Below are 21,759 nucleotides of genomic sequence, written 5' to 3' on the forward strand. Positions count from 1 at the left end.
GCTGTTTATGTCACAATGGCCCGGTGGACTCTTTTAAAACGATAAAACTCAGAAATTTTGTCGGAATTTTCACCTGGGCTGTGCGGAAATAGCAAAGATTCCGAGCATGTAGATTGAAGATAAAAATGGGTAAACAATTTGTATTAACGTGGCGAACCATGTTTGTCCGGATATCTTCAACATTCAGCCAGAACTGATAAGTGGTACAAATTCATATAACATAGTTCCGAGCATGCGCGCTCGTACATTTCAGAAAAATCAACACCAGGCGCTGCAGTCGCCGTGCCCCGCGCAGGGTCGGCCTCGCGGCTTACACTAGGCCGAGAATAACAGGTGGACGAAAGAAGTGACGCATCTGAAAGAAGTGCCTTTGAACGCTTCAGCACACCAAATTGTACATGCTGATATATTTTGGGCGTATATTTCACCTGTGCGGTTTTTACATTGACGACAATAACGCATTGGTCTGAACAGCACCGCGAAGTGGTGCTGGAATGTGTTTGTGGAATTTGAAGAGAAAAGGTAAAATGTATTTTTGGCGTGTTGCCGAATTAATTTTGAAAGACCAGTAGAAACATGATTTTACTATGGTCATTGCTGCGCGCCCGGCGCCCGCCCCCTGGCGTTACGTGCAGTGGCCAACGCTGTTCAGTTTTACGAAAACTGCGACCCAACCCACCCGTGCCTTTGTTCCCCGAGATTCTGACCGTGCTATTGGGGCTTTATGATGCACTCAGCTGCTGGGGCTATATGGCGTTGCCAGCCTCTCACCCTGGCGGGAAGGGCGGGCGCCGCAGGAAATCGAACCCCGTACCTCTGGTTTCCTAGACACTACACTATCGGCACCCACCACGCAGGCTCAAAACGTTTTGATGGCATTTGTTTCACTTGTCGATTCTGCAAAGCAATGAATGTTCTCAGGGAAACATGGGATGGCCTTGTGCGTTTTGAACTCATTTCGACCCACTCCATCCAGCGCTAAAGAGGCTTCTTATTTCTTCCCGGTAAAGGGATCCCTTTGAGTACGACACTACGGGGTACTTTGTTGTTCCCGATCAAAAGCTGATGGGCCATTCTGTCCCACCGCAGTGTGTTTACCGGCCGTTATTCTGGTGACACGGGGCGGCATCCCCTGGCCGATCCGGAGGACCTTAGAGGGATGCATCATATCACATTGGTCCGCTCCCTGTCGCGGGAGACCTGACCCGCGCAGTTGACCCCAGATCGACGCATGAACCGTCATTGACGCAACAGCATCCTTGTTCGCTCCAGGTGGTCAAATAATTGGTACATAGACTCCAGTTGGGCTCCAACGGGCCCATGCTGGAAAGGGGTGGGCTATTATTATATAAAGGGTGGGCTATATATTATATAAGGGTGGGCTATTCTATTACGTTAATGTGAACACTTACCATAATGTTCCCTTCAATTGTCAGAGGGGCCCAACGAACGCAGAGACCCTCTGCCGTTCAGGCTCCCGTCCCCGTCCCTGTTGAACAAATCTTCTCCGACCGATTCGAGGCCCTCGTTGACAGAGAATGTCTTGTAAGGCTGTGTGGGCCTCTGAATGATACAGGAACCCGACCGATGTAGATCGCGGGCCTGGCCTTGTCCCTGCTTGGGAAATGGGCCCAGAGCTCAGACCAACACGGAGTGGATTGTTCGTTGTTCGTGATTTCTGGCCGGAATAGAGGAACGCTCTGCCTCAGGGGTCCCTGTCGGTGCAAGAGATCATCTTACTGACCTTTGAGATCGCAGCCTTATGGACGGGGGTCCTTAATATGACCTGCAGTCAGCCCTTCGGACCCTTTAGCCATCCCGTCGGGCCCTTGATCTTTGGGTTCAAGGCACCCTTCGGCCCCTTTTCAGGTCCCCTCAAACACTGCTCCGACTCGGGGCCACTTGCCGCCACAGGACCACCGTCCCTGCTTGGGAAACGTTATGTGACCTACATAACTCTTCCAAAGCAGGGATAGGGGTCCTGTCTTGCAGGTCTGGGCCCCTGAATAAGGCTCCGACCAGCCCTTTCTGTCCTTAAACCTTCCAATCGGGACCCCTTAACGACAAAGGCCCGCTTTTATGCGCTCTGGGGCTCCGAGCAATGTAAGTCGCTGTCTCCGGCTTTGTTTCTGCTTGGAAAATTACCCGGTCACTCCGTCACTCCGTCACCTGGTTATTCTGTCATTCCGTCACTCCGTCAGCCAGTCACTCCGTCACTCCGGTCTGCTCTTCACTGGAGGAGAAGTGGTGGATTGCACATCTTTTTGTCTGGAACACCATTTTTGCTAGGATGCTGCTTGAATGCAGCGAGCATTGTTTTAAATTAAGTCTCAGCCCGCACGAAATGGCGTAAGCACAATTAATACCTTAGGGATATAGAAACTTGTCAGGAAAAAGCAAGAGTTCAGGGTGTGTGGATCCTAATACTCAGCGGGTATGGCCGGGCGGGTGGTGACCTGGAAAACACGCCAAGCACATGCTGATGTGGTTGGTGAGCCGCCGAGCCCACCATCATACGTTAGGTTAGACATTGCGCGCATCAAATGCAACCACGCACCGCACGTGAGTCGTGCGCGTCGTCGTCTAGGGCGGAGCGTGGCCCCGTGTTATTGACAGCGCTATCTTTAGCCAGCCGGGCTCAGCTGCCGCGCCACCTACCGCTCTGTGCCAGTTCACCCAGCCGGTCCCAGCTGCTGCGCCACCTACCACTCAGTGCCAGTTTACCCAGCTGGTCTAGTTGCTGCGCCACCTACCACTCTGTGCCAGTTTACCCAACCGAGTCTAGCTGCTGCGCCACCTACCACTCTGTGTCAGTTTACCTAGCCGGGTCTAGCTGCCCCGCCACATATCTTTCTGTGCCAGTTTACCCAGCCGGGCTCAGCTGCCGCGCCACCTACCACTCAGTGCCAGTTTAGCCAGCCGGTCCCAGCTGCCGCGCCACCTACCACTCATGTGCCAGTTTACCCAGCCGGGTCTAGCTGCTGCGCCACCTACCGCTCTGTGCCAGTTTACTCAGCCGGGTCTAGCTGCCGCGCCACCTGCCGCTCTGTGTCAATTTACCCAGCCGGGCTCAGCAGCCGCGCCACCTGCCACTCTGTGCCAGTTTACCCATCCGGGTCTAGCTGCCGCGCCACCTACCACTCTGTGCCAGTTTACCCAGCCGATCCCACTTGCCGCGCCACCTACCACTCTGTGCCAGTTTACCCAGCCGGGTCTAGCTGCCGCGCCACCTACTGCTCTGTGCCAGTTTAGCCAGCCGGGTCTAGTTGCTGCGCCACCTACCACTTTATGTCAGTTTACCCAGCCGGGTCTAGCTGCCGCGCCACCTACTGCTCTATGCCAGTTTAGCCAGCCGGGTCTAGTTGCTGCGCCACTTACCACTCTGTGCCAGTTTAGCCAGCCGGGTCTAGCTGCTGCGCCAACTACCGCTCTGTGCCAGTTTACCCGGCCGGTCCCAGCTGCTGCGCCACCTACCGCTCTGCGCCAGCTTACTCAGCCGGGTCTAGCTGCCGTGCCACCTACCGCTCTGTGCCAGTTTACCCAGCCGGGTCTAGTTGCCGCGCCACCTACCGCTCTGTGCCAGTTTATCCAACCGGGTCTAGCTGCCGCGCCACGTACCGCTCTGTGCCAGTTTACCCAGCCGGGTCTAGCTGCCGCGCCACCTACCACTCTGTGCCAGTTTACCCAGCCGGGTCTAGCTGCTGCGCCACCTACCGTCCCGTGCCAGTTTACTCAGCCGGGTCTAGCTGCCGCGCCACCTACCGCTCTGTGCCAGTTTACTCAGCCGGGTCCAGCTGCCGCGCCACCTACCATTCTGTGTCAGCTTACCCGGCCGGGTCTAGCTGCCGCGTCACCTACCGCTCTATGCCAGTTTACCCAGCCGGGTCTAGCTGCCGCGCCACCTACCGCTCTGTGCCAGTTGAGGCCCGCCTGCGCAAGGTTGTGCAGGGTTTAAGAACAGAAGTTGGGTTGGAGAAGTGCGAACACAGTTATTTGTAATCAAATGTATGTAAGGTGTAAAGGTCTCCTGGCAGAAGCACCTGTGCAACTGTATAGAGTGTGGAGTATGTGTGTATATGTATGTACGTATGTGTGAGTATGGAGTATGTGGAGTATGTATGTACAGAGTACGTATGGAGGATGTGTGTATAATATTCCTATTGACAAAAGGTCACGTACTTAAAGGGCTTACGCAGCTGTCCGTAAACCATCATGGAAGTGAAGGCTCGTAACAGATGAAGTTCGTCTCTCAAGGGTGCGTACTCTTAACTTAGTAGGCATTTATCACAGAGAAAGAATTTGATATGGATGCTTCCCCTGTGTGGGAGCGTTCCAGGACAAAAGGGCCACCCGAATATTAAAAAGCACGCCATCAGCTCTTGGCTTTCGCTGGAAGTTGATCCCCGCTGGAGGACCTAGGGCGTGGATTCGATTTCCAATTTCTAGCTATACGTCGAGCAGCTTATGAGTGTTCGCCTCGCTCATGCTGGGTAGTGTGCAAACAAGACCTTGTTTAAGGTGGCGCAACACCTGCATTTTTCTCTCTAAATTCTGTTTTTTATAAGCAGCAGTGTACTGGTCGTTAGTCGCACGTCCCCACCATATACCCCAAAAAGATGGGTATACTTTGCAGCAGACGTCTGCATGTGGTCCTTTGCGTGTAACTTTTCCAACCGGACTTTATCTCTGGCAAACATTCGCGTACAAACTTGGCGTACTTGTATGCTACGTCGGCATGCGAACATTGGCGTACATACACTTGGCACCGGAATGTTATCCTTTGCGAGCGTTTAGCATTACGAACTTTTGACGTTGTGAAGCTTACACCTTGGGCGATTCATCCTGTCAGACTGGGGACATACAAACTGTGTCATACGAACAATTGTCATACGAACTTTTCCTATACGCACTTTTGTCCGCAACCAGAGAACTCTTTCAACGTCAGTGAACGTCCCATGGCTGCCGGCAAATCCTCCAGCCTACCAAGCGCACCTCCTCTCAAAGCACGACATCCAGTCCTGAACCTTCGCCTGTTCAGCGCCGGTGGTGCCTATTCACTGTGAACCAAAGTCTAACTTGGGTCACGGACTCCTGGCTCACACAGCTTCAGGAAATACCAGACCAATGTGAAATAAATAACTAGCTTGAACGCATGTCAGCTAAGTTAGCTCAGCCCCGAACACAACCGAGCAAGGCTTTATTCGTCTTGTTTTGTTATACTCGGTCAATGACGATCTCCGAGATTTCAGTAGTCTTCAGGTTGATCCATGATCATAGGAGCCTGCAAAACACCGGGTTTGCTTTCCACAATGCTCTTCGTCGGCAACAAAGAGCGGAAATAGGCATCGAGGCTTTGGACGGAAACGAGTACAAAAAGTGTTACAGGTCTGAGGGTATTAACAGGCTAGTGCGTCCTAGATTGTGTATCCTAACACAATTTTGGAGCTTATATTTGTGATGCATGGCATATGAAAAGTCGGAATGGATGCATAGGAACTGTGAGAGCAGCAACACGCGTCATTCAATTTGCACCAGCATGCCTATGCGCACTTTAACCAGTGTAAGGTATTGGTCAGTCCGCATAGTTGGATTCATGGCGTGGGAGATGGCTCCTCAAGCCCCGAATGTCTTTGACGCATTTGGAACGTCACAAAATGTCTTTTGTAAGTCACCATAGTCTAGAGAATTTTGTATATCCATCTTGAACGCATATTTAGGATGGGTCCATGGTGCTCTGTTACATTCAGCAGGCGTTTCAAGCAGACATGAGGGCAGTATGCTTCGGTTGCGCAAGTGATACAAACGCTTTAGCTAGGAATTAACACAATTACTACACCAAATTAGTAGCAGCACTATGGAGGTGTTAATCCCTGACAGATAAGTTTCTTGTAGCGGCTGAAACTGGCTGAACTCCAGCCCCTGGTCCTGACTGGGCGAGGAATCGCTGCTGAGAAAGTACTGAGCCGGAGAAGCAGGGGCGGCGCCATGAACTATCTGCCTGAGTGAAGCCGGGTCAGTATCCACCACGGAAGGCCGCTGTAATGGGGCCAACTCAGGCTAAATATTGTGTGCGTTTGTAGTTCTGGCTATGTCAGTATCTGCTGGCAGTGCAACGCTTAATTATTCATGCATGAAAATATTTCCTAAGAGCACCGACGATAGTGAAGATAGATGCCTGGTGTTGTACAGCGAGTCACCTTCGCCTTTTCTGGACAAAATCCGCAGCAATCCTTTAGGAAATGAGAGTGGAGACGTAGGTATAGATGTTCTAGGTCACACGATTTCGGTACGCTGTTAGGGTTCACACGGCTCCGCAAAATCATCCGACACCTTTGCATTACTGAACCCTGCATTGTCTGATCAGCATCAGGGCTTCTCAATCGCGACAGAGCCTGGTCTTTCTCATGATTTGTTGTACAATTGAATCACAAAATCATTAAAAAGAAAATGATAACTTTTCAAGCCTGTTTTTTTATTTCACGTTGTCTGAAGAGACCTGTTTTGCCTCAGATAATGTCCGCCACAACGAGGGCCCCGCGTATTGTCAAGGACACCAACCACTGAGGATCTCTCTTTATGCGGAAAGGGGCCCAGACATGGACCTACCTGGGGAATTTTGGCTTCCCTTCATGCAGGATCAATGCCTTTTTTGATCTTCTCTTACCAAATACAGCCGGTCCGTTTGGAAACCGCTGGAGCCTGCTATCACCTGGGACAGGGGCTCGCTCAGCCTGCGTCTTCGGCGGCTCGAGATCATCCAGCATGTCTGTATAACGAAGCCTCCTACTGCACTGGGTTTGATCCCTGTCCTTTATGACCTGCGCCTCCGTCGTCTGTAGGTCCTCAACCACTCGCGATTCTTACGCAGGTAGACAGACAGGTACACAGACAGGACACAGACAGACAGACAGGTAGACAGGTACGCAGGTAGGTAGCAGGTAGTCGCTCCCGGCGCCACACTCCGCAGCGTCGGGAGCGACTGAGTGCGGAGCGCGACTGATAGGATCACCACATTCCCCACACTCCTCGGGAGCGACTGGGGGATCACCGCACTCCTCACACTCCTCGAAGAGACCGATGGGATCGCCGAACTCCCTAGCGTCGAGACTGACTGATGGGATCTCTACACTCCCCAGCGTCGGGAGCGACTGATGGGATCACCGCACTCTCCACACTCCTCGGAAGCGACTGATGGGATCGCCGAACTCCCCAGCGTCGAGACTGACTGATGGGATCTCTACACTCCCCAGCGTCGGGAGCGACTGATGGGATCACCGCACTCTCCACACTCCTCGCAAGCGACTGATGGGATCGCCGCACTCTCCACGCTCCTCGGAGGGGCTGATTGGATCACTGCACTCCCTAGCGTCGAGACTGACTGATGGGATCGTCTCACTCCCTGCACTCCTCGGGAGGGAGCAGCAATTAAAGTTAACGGCAAGCAGGAGCCATCCAGCGCTGGAAAGTCTGACCGGCCAGTTGATAAGCTCAGGACTGTTCCCGGTCCCACTGACCGCCTTAAATTGAAAACACAGCCCGTAAAAAGTTATGGGGTGCGCTCACGCTGGCAAACAAACCAGAATTATAGCAGATGAGTCATTTGATAGTTCTAGGAAACCGGCATGTCGCGGGCGATGGTGTTGTTAGGAAGAACAGCGGCAAGATGGCCGATATTGTGCAGGGGTTTCCTGATTGCACTTGACTTCCCTCGTAGATGCTGCCTGTGGCCAGCGGCAGTGAGAATGTATCTCGTGTCGCACTTGTTCTGGCCGGACCGCCAATGGCTCGTGAGTTCTCTGGCCGGATTTCCGATGGCTCGTGAATTTTCTGGCCGGATTTCCGGTAGCTCGTGAATTAATCTGAGCCGCCGGCCGGGGTCAGAGGCCTCTCAAGGGTCGGAGCTCGCCGCCCTTCTGACTGCCAAGTATCCTGCTCTGGTGATCAGTGTGTGACAGTCATCCGGCTTTACCGCAAGGCGAAAAAATACCGAATCGATTAAAATGATGACAGTGTGACGGCGTTGCACATAGGTTCATGACGTGAGTTGTTCAGTGCATTTGTGAGGAACATAATTCATGTGGACAACACAGTAATAATAGCTTTATTCCTTGGAGAAAAACCAGGATATATCTCCATTCCCCCGTTTTTTCCGAGGAATAACGATATTACGACTGTCTTATCTTGGTTCATGACGGCATGAATCCTACAGAAACCAGCTACCATCGTAAATGTTCCCTAGCTGAGATGCAATGTCAGCAATGGTGGACAGCCCCAATGAAATTATGTACCCGAGAAGACAGCTCATCTCCTTGCAGCCTGCATGTTTCAAATGTAAAAACTGTGCTCACAGTCGTTTCACACTGTCGTTTATTTCACTTCAGCATGATTTGGTTTCGCCGGATTCCACAGGAACCTATCTCTGAAATGGACAGAAAACAGGATAGACGGGCGGCGACACTCATCACTTTTCACCAGGCCCGCGAAATGGCCTGCAAGTTTTACTTTGGAAGCGTCGTGACCTCGCAGTAGTGTATGTACCGATTTGTTATTTTACGTTGGTGTATTTGTTGTTTTACGCTGGTGTATTTGTTGTTTTACGTTGGTGTATTTGTTATTTGACGTTGGTGTATTTGTTATTTTACGTTGATGTATTTGTTATTTTACGTTGGTGTATTTGTTATTTCACGTTGGTGTATTTGTTATTTCACGTTGGTGTATTTGTTATTTTACGTTGGTGTATTTGTCCGGTGGCACCCAATCATAAAGTAGCGCAAACGTGCGATGACGAATGGGTGCATGACAATGAAACAAAAACGCCTCCGGAGTGAAACCTGACGTTTATTCTAAAACCCCTAAAAACAAACCATGGCCTTGCTTACTCGATGCTTCGAGGTTTTCAGATTGTATGCCAAATTAGGCCCTTGCCCAGAACCCCTTGCGCGAAAAGGGCTATAAAGTCGATTCAAATATGTCTGTCGTGTAACAGGCCTAGGCACGGGGACAGGGAACCGTGTCCTATTTTTGTGAAATTTTAGCGCAACCTCTATTGTGAGGCATGGAAAAAGCTGGCTTAAGATGGGTTTTCCACAATCCTTATGATGTCCCTACAGCCACCATGAGATGTCTCCACATCACTTCCTTTTCACACTGTGATGATGATGATGATGATGATGATGATGATGATGATGATGATGATGCGGGCGCCTGCCACGGCCAGCCTGCTGCACGTCATGCGGCAATACCATTAGGACATGACATTATTATAGCTCGCATATATTATTCAAGCTTCAGCCGATTTCAGAGCAAACTGGCATGCTATGAGATTATGTACCGTCACGGGAAAGAAAAATGCCCACATGTTCGTTGTTGCCAACTTGTGCCCTGATGGCAATAGCTGCCAAGACCCTGAGCCGCAATTTGTCTGGAGCCTTCAACGAACGCGGTATCGCTTAAAGGGAGTGTTCCACATTTGAATGTATTGGAGCAAGTATCAGATATGATGAAGTAAGCTCACTTTTAACTTTTGGTGTACTTTTAAGTTGAAAAGTCCGCCCTAGACAACATAATTTCTGTTTTGGGTAAACATGCTCCTAAGTACGTCAATGTCTGATTACGTCATTTTACCTTGTGCATCATTGGTTGAGAGCCAATTTGTATGGGGTGATTTGTATGGACGGCCTTTGTATCTGGAAATCGTGCTCACAAATGTCAGATATGAACGACTCGACAATCCTATTTTTATTTGCCTTTATCGCCGCATGGCCAACGGAATGGCAGGATTTGAATGACGCTGCTATGGAGTCGTGGATGCCTGGCTGACCTTGAAAAAATCCAGAGAGAGCATGCATATTTTCGCGGGAGTGTAGGTCATAAACTAGAACGGCTAGGCCTTAACAGGGACAGGCATATGCACTGTACCGAGTGACCTCCAAGGTGGCCATTTCAGTTCAAAACCCCACGCGAATGTGGATCACTTCCTCTAAGCAATAAACCTTCGCTCGGTTCGAAGTATGCCCATACAGCAGACATTCGCTTGCATATGGGGCATTCCAGGTCAAATCATAATGAGCGTATCACCCTCGTGTCTCAGAATAACGCCCATCTTGGTGTGTTTGAGCCGGGTCGGGTCACGGGGTTAGGCTGAAGAGTGAAGTGGGGTAATTTGTGCACGCTGGTAAGTTGATCCATCCCTGCATCTCCGCTCCCCAGCCTCCATTGTTTCTCAGCGACCGCCTGGTGGTATGTTTGAGAAGCTCGGCCTTTCTTGTGAACGGCGGCGGGCGGACGGGAAGTGCACGTTAAGCCTTAATATGATTTTAGTCCATCTATCTGAACATTTTCGAGAGTTTATAATGCTTTCTGCTGTTTTTTTTTTATTTTGGAGGTAACGTTAATTCACTGACTGGCGTGTTTTTGGCCATGTCTGCTGCTAAAATCGTCATAGCTCCCGCGTGGCCGAAATTGAAAGTAAATCGTCGGCCATACTGTTTCATTTGTCATGCTGTAGTGGGACAAGTTGTTGCAACACCACTGTGGGCAAGCCGATCATGGTTCAACTTTTCACACTACGGGGCGGCATACCAAAGGCTACGTGTCTGGGTCGTGCCGGCACTTTCAATAAGCACACGGTGGGATTTTTTTTTTTGTAAATTGGAGAATGTTAGAAAGGCACCCATTCTCGTCTGAGGACATCTACAGCATTGATAAGACCGAGGTAACCACGGTGCAGACACCGAAAAAGTGGTAACAAAGAAGGGCTCGAGGCAGCGAAGCAGGGCATGGAGCGGGCGCCTTCAGCGCGAGACCAGGTGGGGAAACGGCAGGGAACGGGCGCCTCCGCCGTGGGCCAGGTAGCGCCCTGCATGGAGCGGGCCCCGCAGGCGCAGGGCCAGGTAGCGCCCTGCATGGAGCGGGCCCCGCAGGCGCAGGGCCAGATAGCGCCCTGCATGGAGCGGGCCCCGCAGACGCAGGGCCAGATAGCGCCCTGCATGGAGCGGGCCCCGCAGGCGCAGGGCCAGTAGCGCCCTGCATGGAGCGGGCCCCGCAGGCGCAGGGCCAGATAGCGCCCTGCATGGAGCGGGCCCCGCAGGCGCAGGGCCAGATAGCGCCCTGCATGGAGCGGGCCCCGCAGGCGCAGGGCCAGGTAGCGCCCTGCATGGAGCGGGCCCCGCAGGCGCAGGGCCAGATAGCGCCCTGCATGGAGCGGGCCCCGCAGGCGCAGGGCCAGATAGCGCCCTGCATGGAGCGGGCCCCGCAGGCGCAGGGCCAGATAGCGCCCTGCATGGAGCGGGCCCCGCAGGCGCAGGGCCAGGTAGCGCCCTTTTACGGACTGAGCTGGAATCCGATGGAACCGCGCTGGACGCACCAGTCACCTACGTCACAGTGGAAGCCATATCAGCCATACCAAGAGCTCCACCACGACAGAGTAGAACAGCCAATCGTAAGCGTGGAACATCAATGGTACTGATATCGACTCCCGAAAAGAAGTGGTTCCAGCAGGAACAGCATAAAGCGAGGAATAAGGCGATGCGCGAGAAATCAAAGCCACAAGGCTAAAAAGCGAAGCGGAAGTCGAGAAAGAACAGAACGCCGTCTTCCGACGATGGTAGTGCTGAAGATACGACATACTTGTTATGCGTGGAGGCATGAAGCAACGATAGTTGGTGCGATAGTTATATGCAATATATACAAACACACACACACACACACACACACACACACACACACACACACACACACACACACACACACACACACACACACACACACACACACACACACACACACACACACACACACACACACACACACACACACACACACACACACACACACACACACACACACACACACACACACACACACACACACACACACACACACACACACACACACACACACACACACACACACACACACACACACACACACACACACCACACACACACACACACACACACACACACACACACACACACACACACACACACACACACACACACACACACACACACACACACACACACACACACACACACGCACACACACACACACACGCACACACGCACGCACGCACGCACACACACAGATATATATGTATATATATATATATATATATATATATATATATATATATATATATACATTTAGACACGTAGATAGATAGATGGCTGCGATAGTTAGTGCGAGCGTCACAACTGTGGTTTGGACTTTCCTAAAGTGGATACGATTTGACGATTCCGTTCCAGTGCATTATATTTCTGTTCCTTGGGTTACGCAAGACTTTGTCATAGCGAAGGAAGCTAACTTCGTGTGTTGATAGCAATTTTTGAAATACACGTATGCATGAACACAATTTTTTCATAGATAACAAATGCTACCCAACCTGCCACAAGACGTGGAACATGTTACCCCACCCACTGGCAAGATGTGTCATCGGACAATGCCATTAAAAGTGAAAATGGCGTCCGTTTTATATAAAGTGACGCGCATCATTGGCACGCTAATGTGTGCGCAAGAGAACAACTCTTCATCGTGTATAGTCAAGACTTCGAAATTTCCATGCGTGTATCGCAGTTCGTCAAAATGTAAAAAATGGCTCATCTTTCACTGGTTTGCCCTACATGTTGAAAGCCAAACACAAAGTGCAACCATAAAAGTAAGAAAAGGTCAACGCACTGCAAGGGAGCCGTTCAAAAACTGCAGGTATGGCAGAGCAACAAATTCGGAGGGGTTGCTTAAGCCTTCGCCTTGCTCATATGGAAATAGGGTTGGCACATTTTCTCATAGAGTCAGCTCATCCAGGAAATCATTTTCGGCCTAAAGACGGGCAAGTTGCGCCATCTCCTGGCTCATACGACATTGTTATGCTTTGTCATGCATTTGCTCTATACCCTGCAATAATGCTGCGAAGTTTTGGTTTGGGTTAAATCGAAGGATGATGGTAGTTACAATTGCGGTAGTGCCTTCGGTGGAGCTTTCATATATGTAACAATATTGATCATACCGTTATGGCGAGGCTAGTTGAACAAAAAGCAAACGTAAGATTTCATTATCCTTGGATTAGTGTGTAAGGCTTGAAGGGTCCGATTGTAGTCCGATTCGGGTAAAGATTTCGGACGTGAATGCTCAACGTTACTAAAAACAGTTTGTTCACTAAATGATCCTGAAAAAGGATCGACGGCCTCAGCGAAACATTTGTTAGCCATGTCCTAGAAAGTGGACTCTACTAGACTAGAAAGTTTTGATCCACCCTATTGAACGCTAAGGAAATCCCTTACCCTTGTCGGCTCCGTGGGTAAAAAAAACTAGGTACTTATTTCTTTCCTGTCGGGACTGAAGGAGATTCTTGTCCAAACCTGGAGTCCCTACCAAATGCTATTCTGGTGACACGGGGACCGGGGCCCTAGTTGATCTGGAACCCCTCAGAAGGGTTCAACGGACATCAGTTCCCCCCCATGACGCAGGAGACCCTCTGATCGGGGAAGCTGGTCCTAGGTCAACGCAGGTGCCCTCACTGGCACGAAAGAATCGTATACGAGTGAAGGTGTTCAACTGATGGCTCGTGGGGCGCGGCTCGGCACATCGGGCCTCTGGGTGAAGCGTGCCCCCGCCTCTCCCTTCCGCCCTTCGGCACTGGTCCCCTGACACAGGGGCGTTGTGTCATGTCGGACCACTTCATTTTCCTCCATCATGCCTTCTTTCATTCTCAGAAGGCTGACGCAAGAGGTACTCTGCCATTTCGGATCTCATCCGTGTTGTGTGTGTGTGTTGTGTGGATCTCATCTGTGTTGTGTGTGCTGTGTGGATCTCATCTGTGTATGATCTCATCTGTGTTCCTGTTCAGCGGATGGTCTCCTGATCAACTTGGGACTCCTTGCCGACATGGAATACTCTGTTGACCACTTTCGGTCTAAACGGTTTCTGACCGACATAGAGCCCTATTGTAGGGACCCGGCTGCTCGGAACGGGGCTACTACTACGGCCCCAGGCCAGCTCATCGGGCCCTCTTGGCCCTTTAATGGGACCCCTGATCATTGGTCCCAAGGAGTTTGGGGACTTCTCAGAACCGAAGTGGCACGTGCCCCTGTGTACTCTGACTGCGCCCCTGAAGGTGAATATACCGCGTACAGATGGCCTCACAAGCCGAACATTGTCGTGCAGCAACACCATTGAATGACTGTGAGGCAGGCAATGACGCCTTTGCGTGCCTTGCTGACAGCCACCAAACGACAAATCAGTGAACGTCATCTGTTTCGATGGTTGAACCTGGACAGGGTCGGGGCTAGGCAATATGCAAGTAAGGTAGTTTACGAACTCGACGTGAATGCCAGTGAACCTTCTCACTTGCGAAACTTCGATGAAAGCTGTATATTCTCACGCACCCACCACGTTCGTTTTTATGGATTCCACATATGTATGGCTTCATCCATCCGCTTAGGTTTTAGCAGCATCCACCTGGCGATGGTGTTTGCGTCAGAAGTAAGATGCGTCGTCACTGATTTTATCATGCATATAAATATGGCTATATTCGTTCACCGTGTCGTTATTCATCAACGACAGACAATGACAATAGTCCTGATCTCGCTTATGTGTAGCATTCCTCGCAGCGGCACTTAACAACCAATGCTCTTTGACATTATGTCACTTTTCCTGTGCCCCCTCCGTGCTCCGGTCCGCCCTTGTGTTCCTCTTTCCATGCTGTTCTGCGTTCATCGGATGACCCACCAGTTTTTATGATGCTTCTGGCATAGCCTTACCATGAACGCTTACCATGAATGAGTCCGCGAAAGTGTTCCATCCAGGCTACCGAGAAAATCAACGGCAGCCCGATAAGGGTCCCGGATATCTTTAGAAGACGCTTTGAGTGACCGGACCGGCAGACCTCTGTGTCCACACCGAAACCAAACTAGTTCGGACACCGCGTGTGGGCACAATGGAGAACAGTGCCACTTAATCACCGCGTCGCAGGCAGAGCGCGTCGGAGGTGTCGCTGCGGCTATTTCGGCGCAAATGGCTCGCAGTAAATTGCAAAGAGGTGAAGTTTGTGACAGAGTTACTGGCTACGGCTGCCGGTGGGCGCTCGGCCTGGGAGGGCATCATCAGCTCACCGTCCACTGCCGGCTCGAGGGGACCCCCCCCCCCCTTCAGCGAGCCTCCGTTGCTGGGGAGCGAGAGTGTCCATGCTTGTCGTACTGACGGATCCAGCCGTCCGGCTTGAGAAGGAGGGGAAAAGGCTGACTAAGTAACCCAGTCTGCACTTAAAATTGAATTCATTCCCGGGTTTGGTTCCTGTATTTTGATTTTAGACGAATTCGATGAAAAAAATTAAGGAACTTCACAACTGAATTGAAGAAGTGCACGACCATCGCCTGTATCTGGGGATTGGGTTAAACCTATCTTATTTTGCTGTTTTCTAGCTAAGACGGAAGTGTGTAATGCACCTCAGAAATAAAAACTGACTGAAAAAACAAAAGTAAAAAAGTTACTGCAGGGAAATGACTGCAATGACGATGTGGAGCGGAGTCCAAGATCCGTTACGTCTGTCTGTGAATACGGATGAAGTGTTTTGATTGGTCTGTTCACCAGGATACCAAGACACATGAAGGCATTTTAGCTCTTTCCCTGTGCTAAATAATTATTCAGGGTTGCCCGTGTGCCGTAAAAACGTATTAAAACTAAACTGGCCTTTTTCATAGTTCCGTCTGTTTATCTTTATTCCTATTTGAGTGTGAGCGCATCTCAGTGCATAATTTCCTTCCCTTTCCTCACAGAACTCCACGCAGGTCACCTGTTTCATCATCTTCGGTGCTTTCACCCACCCCACACCCACACCCCCACCCACCCACCTCCCCTCTGCCGGCGATCAGACTGACCTGGGTGCTGTTTGTTTCAAACGAGCCGCAGGCCGGTCACCCCCTGCATATACTGTCCGTTTGAAAGGAAATATGAATGGCTTCAGAATAATGGCTGTGATTAAAGTACATCCAGATAAGGATGCAACTTACCAAAACCAAGGGTGTGTCCCGTTCCTTCTGTATCTCGCCGATCGTTCCCGCTCCCGTTCCTTTTGTATCTTTGTATCTTATCTTCGAAGGGAATAAGCCATTTGACATTCTTGTTAAGTTCGTGTGGCAAGTTCGTACCAAGTTCGCATGAGTTCGTATGACATGGATGTAATGAAAAGACATAATCGGCCCCTTCTGGCCCTTCTGGTCCCTCGATTGGCTCCTTCTGAGCGTTTGGAGAGCCAAGGCTGAAATGGCTCCACTGGATCCAGCTGCGGCCCGGCAGGTCAAGCTAGTGCTCATCTTCGCCGGCACGTCGAGCGTGTCTGGAGGCGGCGTCAATAGAAGTGCGGGCGAGACTTACCACCGTCAGTGAAATAGGACATAGCGCCGCGCATAAGCAGTAGGCCTCAAAGCTCCCCCCCCCCTCCCTCCCCTCAATCGCCAGCAGGTGGTGTCGTCCTCTGCCGTATCGAATGTCGTCAAGAACGCGTACAATGCCGCTGGGAATGTTGTTGCGGTGTATTTGCTTGTTATGTTACCGGTGACGTTATGTACAAACAGCGAAGATCCGTGCGCTACATACAAGAACGACTCGATACAAATTTACAAAAACTCAACACAGAAATGTAACTCACTACGCGCCGAGGCAGGCAAGACTGTCGGGCTGCCACTCGGGCTGCTTTCAGTGACCATGGCAACCAGATGCGTCGCTGGCTAACGCGCCCAGGTCGCCTTAGCAACCGTTCTGCGTGCCTTCTGAACCGTCCGCGCACATGCACTACTCCGGATACAGGCTATTCTGTCACGCAGCCTCAAAGTGATGGTCGAAAACAGCGCCCGTTCACTCGCCCGATGGTGCACTTCCACAACGCGGGTGTCATTACGAATACACCAAAACGCCGTAAACGCTTCGAAAAGTCGCTTCGCATATGTAACTTGTGGACGCTGGTCGTGCGTTGATACGTATGCCGGGATATGTTTTAGCCTGATATGAGAGCGCGTCGCGGCGAACATGCAGATCAAGCGGCGCGCGCCGGGGCGGAGCCGCGCTTTTTGGTGTCGCGCGAAACTTTGGGCCGAAATGAACAAAAACGAGCTCCACTTCCGGAACGGAACAGGCGCGTTTGCTAGCAGTCAAACGGAGATATCACATGATACCGTGACATGAGATGCCGAGAGGCGGCGGGAACCACGGCAGCGGCGCGATGCTACTACGGCGAGACTACGGCGAGTCCGGCGCCGAGACAGCCCGCCTGCGCGCGGGGCGACGCCCGGGACCGCTATTAAAGCCATGATCTACCTAACCGATGCGCGCGGGGGACGCGGGATGACACACAACCCTAACCTCCAGGCACAGGGAAGTGACGCACATGCCGGGGCGCACACCTGCGGGGGCGCGCTCATCCGGACGACACGCACATGCACGCACACACACGAGATGAGTTCAGCCTACGTAAGCATTCACTGGCACGCGCGGGCTCGTGTCTCGCGGGTTCACAAGTCCAGCGCCACACACCCACGCGTACAGCACGCACTTCTACGCTCACATAGGCACGCAAGTGCGCACACAGGGGTACGCCGGCCGCGCGCGTGTCAGCGGCGCCCGTCGGTCTCGTCTGACCGGTGTGTTTGTGTCGCCCGCCTGCCGTTCCGGACTTGTCGACAAGGCCCCCCGGCCGCACAGGTGGCAGGAGCTGGGCGCTGCGTCGAGCGCGCGACGCCGGACGTCTGCACGCTAAAGGTCTGCTTTGGTGAAGCCTTGCGCTGCAGGCGGACATGACCAGCGGGCTGGAGAGGGCACATTGGGCGTCCGGCCCCGGTGGTGTTTGTCCCGGGTTTCGGAGGGTTGCCATGGAAAGCTGCTCAGTCGACCGCAGCGGTGTCCGTCACTGGGCCTGTCCAGCTTGGCCAGCGGGACCAGCTGCCCCGACTCGGGGCACCCAAACGCCCCGCACGGCGCGGGTGTCGCCTCGGCCCTGACTGACCTAATGTCACGGCTCGGCTGTCGTCCCGCCACCCGACGGCACGGGGCCTGACACTCCTCGGCACGGCTGAGAGGCCTCTCCGCGGTCGCAGATGATCCAGGGCCCCGGCCCAGGATGCGTACACTGTCTCCGGTCACTGAATCCCTACCGCGCACTGGTGCCCCTTTGTCTGAGACAGTCTGGAGACCCGTCACTGCCGTCTCCCCAGCCTAGGGTGGCCTAGAGTCGGACCACGGGCGCTTCACCGGCCTTAGTTGCTCCGGAGTTCCGATAAGTCCCTCAGTTGACAGCGGTGCGAGCACCAGGCCCTCAGTATCAGACGGCCCAGTGTTCTGACACGGGCATCTCGGCCGCAGATGAACTACAGTCCCGACACAGGTGTCTCGGCCGCAGATGAACTACAGTCCCGACACGGGCGTCTCGGCTGCAGATGAACTACAGCCCCGACACAGGTGTCTCGGCCGCAGATGAACTACATTCCCGACACGGACGTCTTCAGCCTCCGCCAGCCTGGAGCGCCGGCTCGGCTGTCTCCCCAGCCTCCGGTGAGTTGGAGCGCCGTCGGGAGTCTGTCGCTCCCCGATGACGCTGGCGATGACCGCTGGGCCGATCAGATGAACGACAGACCGAACCAGCCAGCCACTCCCCACCTCCTCGCCGCGTGGGCGTGTCCGCTGGGGTCAGCAGGCCACGCCCCCCTGCGGGGGCACTGCCTCTCACACGAACCACTCATCCTTCTGGCCGGTGGGGTCACTGCCGGCAAAGGTCGCAGTTAGGGCTCATCCGGGCGCGGGTCGGCGGCACGGATTCGGCCGTTGGAGCCGAACTAATCGGACACTCGCATGCCACCGCGCCGGCAACGTAGATTACAGCGATCATTTACACAGCGGAAATGGCGTCCATTCATGGCGAATATCCCGCAGCCTGCTATCTGGTGACCGCCAAGTCAGCACATCACGACGTCGAACGACTAAGGGTCAACGAGGTGTGGTGGTGCACCGAGTGTGTAGCCCCACAAATGAGGCTCTTGAGGTCGATGCAACGGTGATGGAGATATAACTGGGATTTTACGAGAAGCACAGGAGATGTTGAAGCCCCATTGTAACAACGTGCAAAATGGCCGCTGCTGTCGACGCACCGTCAAACCCGAATAACAATATAGCGTTACGTCTGGAGGTGCGGTTCCTAGGTGGATAGCGCGACACGACAGGCGGGCCACGAAACTGAATAAAGCGTTCGTGTCGCTGGCATTCAGAGTGCGTTAGGTTTGGTCCATTTTGTGAAACCGGAACAATAGGAGCGGCGCGATCCGGCACGATACAACTGTGCGTGCTCTCTGTTTTTTTCTTCTTCTTTTGGCTTCGAATAAAAGTCAGTTCATTTGACTGCCAAAGGCAGCAGATCCGGATCATGCTGAGCGTACTGTACTAAGACTCTTTGTTTGCTGACCTTTCTTTTTCAAGGTCTGACGTGTTTGAGCTCGGCACTTTCGCCTTGATCAGCACCAGCGCGCTAGAGATGGCACCGCCCATTCGCCCCTCTGTACGAGAGCTCTGTCCTCGACCCCCTGAGGGGCAGCCCAGTTCACTGACCTGTCTGACCCCGGAGTTTTGACCTTGACGGTGAGCAGCGCGCGCTGAGAGGGAACCCCGTCCACGCCGCAGGGTGGAGCCAGTTTTCCGAGAAGGGCTGCTTCTCGTTTCCGACTCGGGTCCCATTGGAGCCGGAGTAGTTGACCGACGCCACTGCAGGCGGGAAGTAAGTTTTGAGCCGAAGAGGCATACCCGCGTGACACGTGACCACGGGTAAGCGAACTTCGGTCTGCTGAAACGGGCTTGCGAGACATAAGTGTGGTGGGCTGTCCCATGTTGAAGCGGCATGCAGCGTGTTCTGTAGTCAAGTACACCAATACCGTGCTTTAAACTGCAGTCTCACGTACACAGCGGCTGAGATGCCACAGCTTGTCCAGCCAGAAGGTCATCAGGTCTGTCCAAGCCGGCCTCCTTCCGCACAACGCACCCAAACCGAGGCGGCTGAACATCAGCCGACTGTCAACCACAGGCGACGCTGCGCCTCACCCCGAGTGACCGTGCCGTTAAGCGGCGCCCGCGGCCGCCGACGCCGGGGTACTGCGGTGACCCCAGCTGGGGGTGCGACCCCCAGCTCGTCGGTGATGGCGGCTGATTGGACATCGCGTGGACCCCGGCGGGCCGCGGCAAACTCAGCCGCGTCCGCCCTCATTTCTACATGGTAATCGGGCCGAGTTTGGGCCGGCGTCTTCCGGGTCTCCAGGAGGCAGATGGGGCTTGGAAGGAGTCACGGGAGGCGGCGGCGGAAGAGTGGGTCGCATGCTGATGTTATCGCACGACACTTGCTCGTTGGCATGTCCCGAGGTGGGTCAGCAGGGATCTGTGCAGTTGTGGCGGTAGCGTAGGGACGCATCGGAGACTTTGGTGGGTTCAAGACCCGGGGTCCGGTGGATACCTGGGCCTCCTGCTCCATAAAAGGGCCTACTGATACATAGAGGAGCCTCCTAATTCAAAACAGGATGTTTCTGATTCATGATGGGGGACCTCCAAATCTGTCCGCGGGTTCTCGTTATCCCAAAACAGGGCATCATGATAAGGAACCGCGGTCATGTCATGCATAAGAGGGGTTTCGTGTTCTTTAGATGGGACCTCCTAAATATAGAAGGTGCCTCCTAACCCAGAACAGGGACCTCTTTGCTGCTAAAAGGGGCCTCCAGAGCCAGCAAAGGGCTTGCTCAACATGGTATTGGGTCTACTTATCTAGAACATGTTCTACCGTATTCATAAAGGTGACGCGATGATCCAGAAAACAGACCTCTTGGCGTAGAAAAGGATTTTCTGAGTCCAATTATTGCCCAGGTCTAGCTTTAGTTCATTTTAACTCTAAAGCTCAGATATCTGGTCCTCCATGATCTGAGTTTTGACAATCTACGGGTGGCTGGAATGTCTTAAGCTTAGGAAAATAGAGACTCCAAAAATGTTAATGAGGCGACAAAAGCATACCCTTGCCCCCTGCTTGCTGGCAAGGGATAATTACCCCTCTGTCCTCCCCCTCCCCATCTCCCACCTGCGGTGCCGCCCCTGACATACATACTTTAGAAACTGAACAGTTAATCACACCGCACGTCTTCGCGCTTTGCTTCGCGCTTTGCTCACCACGTGGTATGCAAGTCCCCATAGTGGGGCACCCATAAGTGGTATACAAATAGCGCCCGTGATTGCCCTCACTCATGCACTTTACTGCCTTAGTCAGCAACTGTGCCTTGCTTCCAGAACGCAGCACACGAGATTCCGATGCCAGAAGTGCGTCACACAGTCAGTATTACAGCGGCAATCCATAACTTTTATTGCGCAGTCCGTCATGTGTTCGGAAATCTCATCGAATCCTCTGGGAAATTTGGTGATAGCTTTGCGAATCGAACGCTTCCGGACGCATGAATTAACTGAGGTTTCTCCAAAGCAGGGCTCAACGACAGCCTAGCTTTGTATTTCTCAGTGCACCTCTGTTTTGCAACTATTCGCAACTCTCGAGAAAGGTGCTGTCGGTTCTAAGTCGCGGCAGTTCTGAGAACTGGCACCACTGCATGCTTAGGTGCGATGCGCTACCACATGCATACCCAGACATCAGAGTCGCTGATGGTCTCTGTCATGACCAGTTTCAAACCAGAGCTTCGTCCTCGTGAAGGCTGATCTCTCTCTCTCTCTCTCTCTCTCTCTCTCTCTCCCTCTCTCTCT

The 21,759-nt window shown here is 52.7% G+C and overlaps 1 long non-coding RNA gene across 1 annotated transcript; it reads right to left on the bottom strand.

Annotated features, from left to right (window-relative positions):
- Nucleotides 1-16,511: 16,511 nt before the first annotated feature.
- On the bottom strand, nucleotides 16,512-19,737 carry LOC119105896 (uncharacterized). The gene is made up of 2 exons (XR_005095079.1): nucleotides 19,588-19,737; nucleotides 16,512-18,748 (listed from the first exon to the last, which is right to left on the bottom strand). It is a non-coding gene; the product is annotated as an uncharacterized LOC119105896 (long non-coding RNA).
- Nucleotides 19,738-21,759: the final 2,022 nt, after the last annotated feature.

This window comes from Pollicipes pollicipes, unplaced genomic scaffold (assembly GCF_011947565.3).
Source record: "Pollicipes pollicipes isolate AB1234 unplaced genomic scaffold, Ppol_2.1 Scaffold_6138;HRSCAF=7277_pilon_pilon_pilon, whole genome shotgun sequence".
Taxonomy (NCBI): Eukaryota; Metazoa; Arthropoda; class Thecostraca; order Pollicipedomorpha; family Pollicipedidae; genus Pollicipes; species Pollicipes pollicipes.